Genomic DNA, 3,407 nt, shown 5'->3' with positions numbered 1-3,407 from the left:
GTTACAGCTCACCGAGGACATGACCCTAGATAGGAAGGTCTGGAAGATGCGAATTACGGCAGAGGATTAGGGCCAGTTCGGGTCGCTAGTGTAGGGAATTAATTGGTGGGGGTGTATTCCTGTTATGATTCTGTATTCAGTGTTTCGTGTTCCGTGTTCCATGTCTATTACGAATCTGGCTGCTTTCCTCTGCTTTATATTCCTGCAATCTTGCTTTACTCTGTTTTATATTCCCTATGGGTGCCGTATCTATGTTATGTCATCTGCTGCTGTGCTGTACTATGTGTTTGTGTGATATCTCGTGACTTGAGCCGGGGGTCTTTCAGAAACAGCCTTTCTACTTCATCAGAGGTAGAGGTATGGACTGCGTACATCTTACCCCCCCCAGACCCCACTAAGTGGGAATACACTGGGTTTGTTGTTGTTGTTGTATATAATTTAGTACAACAAAATTATTATTTGATTGAAAAAAAATATTTCTGTTTGTTAGTGATATTAGAGATGGTTTATAATGGTGGTTGTGGTAATAATGATTGATGTTAGGGATTAGTAATATTGGTGGTGATAGTTGAAATGGTTGGTATTGTAGTGACTGTTATGATGGTGGCGGTTGATAATGGTGGTGGTGGTTGTGATGTGATGTTGTTTGATGTTAGTAGTTGGAGGTGTTAATTGTGATGGCTGAAAAATGAATGCATGATGGTTGACAATGTGTTGGTACTAGTTGGAGATGTTGTTAGTTGTGATGGTGGAGATAGTTGTTAGTAGAGATAAATTATAGTGATGGTTGTGGTTGAAGTGATGGTAGAGGTGGCGTTATTAGTGACAATGGTAGTGGCGGCCAAAGAATGTGTGGAGGTTGTGATGTATTAGTGATAGGTAGCAGTTGTGCTAGTTGTGATAGATGAGTTGGTCGATAGTAGGGATTGACTGGTAGTGGTTGATGATGGTGGTGCTGTTGATGGCGGCGGTGGTGGTGAATATAATTAGAATAATAGAGGTAGTAGCTGTGGTAACAATTGACAATAGTGGTTGGTAGCAATATTTATTATCGATGGTGGTTGTGATGGTAAATGTGGTTGGTGGCGGTGGTTGGTGATTGATAATGGTGGAGGTGGCAGAGGTGGTTAGTGGTGGTAATTGATGATTATGAATAGAGCGGCAGCGAATATTATCTAACACCAGAATACCTCTTCAGACTTGATTCTAGATCTGAATGATTAAGACCTATTTAGTCCTATTAATAGCTAAAATCTTGATAAAAAATAAAGACACTTAATGGTCTGAAGTCTGAACCATTTAGATTCAGACCTCCATTAAGTGCAAACAAATGAGCCCCAAGTGTTTGAAAAAAATTCCTCAATCAAGATTTCTATTAGATTTTTCTTACATTATTTTTCTGGTGAATTTGTTGCTTCTCTTAGGCCTTTTAGTTGCATAATGAAATCTTTAGTTAGTGATGCTTTTAATTATATTATTTATGCATCTTCGTGGAATTAATTAGCACCTCCATGTATTTATCAATGGTATTTGATGCGAATAGGTACAAATTTTAGTTAGTTTTTTCCCTCCAATCCATATTTGCCTTTTGTGCTTGGTTCACCACATTATGTTTTTGTCTCCCATGCTCTGAATGAAAAAATAGAAGACGACAGTATACCTTTATATTTTATCCATTTTCGACCCTTTTTACTTTAATAAATTAATTAATTAATGTGATAATAACTATCAATCATTGAAGTGATGTATGCATCCTACATGTCTGATGATATGCCCACTCTTGATTCTCTCTTGATGGAATTGAAAATTCAGTTTCATGATTTGCATATAATTATCATCAAATGCAGTTGTCCCATAAAAAAGACAGCAGGTTAAGAGTATAAGAGGGTTCAAATTTTAAAGTTCTCAATACAGTGGTTTCAGATTCTATACGGTCAGTGCTTCTTACCTTTTTAGTGACCTTTTGTGTTTATACAAAGAGGGATAATAATCTATTTCTACAAACAAACGTTACTCTGCCTGTAATTTCTTATTTCACAGAGAAATTCATAATTGTTCTATGACCGACTCTTTATTCACTCAATTTTGGCATCATAATTATTCTGTATGAGAGGTGGCCATGAAATGTAGAAAAGTATATGAAGTTATAGAAAGAAACTAGCTGTAGTTTCTCTAATATTTATATTAGAAAGAGATTACCGAAAATAAGTTTACTTGGGCAAGCAACTATGTTCTATAAAATTGCTTATTGGTGTTAAATTTTCGTCTGATTTTCAGGACATATGATCGTGCTGTAGCTACATTAGTGCTCTTTATTTAGATATTAATTTTAATGTCGATTATTAAACTTGATGATAATGCTATTGTAGTCTCTAATCTTTTTCCAATTTCACGGCTGATGATCAATTGCATCACTTACCCACTCCAAGTGACTTTATTGCACCACAGACAACCATAATTCTTAAAGTATGCATTCTCCCTTTCTTACTTGCTTAAATAGAGACTTACTGGTATTTCTCCTATTAATGGATAAGATTATATCCAAACATGTTACATTGAAGCAAGTTCCAATAACATGCTTGATTCAAAAAATTAATTGAAATACAAGAAATTTTACTGATGTTTTTATTTTAATATTGAAGAAGTTTATATCCAAGAAAGATTCAAATACATGTTCGAATATAGTTTCTCATTGATTAGCGAGTAAATTTTTTATATTTTTAATAAAAATATTATTAAATTGTTGTGCTCCTTAGCAGATTGAAAATCAAGGGTTTGATTTTCATTAGCTTGTTCATTGAGCTGATTGTGTTAGCTTGGTGATATATATGCTAGGAGTATGACTTTTTTGTTTAGTTTGAATTTTCGACTTTTTTGTTTAGTTTGAATTTTCTTCATTTGTGATTGTATTACTTTTTCAGGTGGAATTTTGTAACGCCTCGAGACTACTCCTTGGGAGTTACACGATGCTTACGATCTGGAAGGACAACAAGCTAACCCATGACTAGTACATGCTATGAGCACTGAATAATAATCATGAAGTATACGTGGAAGTAAAACTGAAAATGCCATAAGGTTCATAAAACTGAATCAAACTGTATACATCTGTAGAACAACTCTTAACTGATAATGTCTGAAAGCCTCTAAACATCTAAAATAAAAGAGTTGATGGGACAGGCCCCAACTAACTCACAACTGCTGTCTAAAATAACTGAAATACTGAAATAATGCAAAGAAAAAAAAAATATCACATCCTCTATGGATAAGGACTCACTACTGTAACTGCGGCTTATTGACTGATCTGGCTAAGTACAGTTAGGATCTTGAGCGTCCGAATCAATGATATAAGACATCATAGCACAAAGAGAAAGTATGCATCAGTACTTTGAATGTACTGGTATGGTAGG

General features: G+C 34.9%; 1 long non-coding RNA gene across 1 annotated transcript; it reads left to right on the top strand.

Annotated features, from left to right (window-relative positions):
- Window positions 1-690: 690 nt before the first annotated feature.
- Window positions 691-3,195, top strand: LOC107868038. Its single transcript, XR_001673598.2, has 2 exons — window positions 691-1,933; window positions 2,922-3,195. It is a non-coding gene; the product is annotated as an uncharacterized LOC107868038 (long non-coding RNA).
- The last annotated feature ends 212 nt before the right edge of the window (window positions 3,196-3,407 follow it).

This window comes from Capsicum annuum, chromosome 4 (genome assembly GCF_002878395.1).
Source record: "Capsicum annuum cultivar UCD-10X-F1 chromosome 4, UCD10Xv1.1, whole genome shotgun sequence".
NCBI lineage: Eukaryota > Viridiplantae > Streptophyta > Magnoliopsida > Solanales > Solanaceae > Capsicum > Capsicum annuum.
This window is presented reverse-complemented; position numbering and strand designations above follow the sequence as displayed.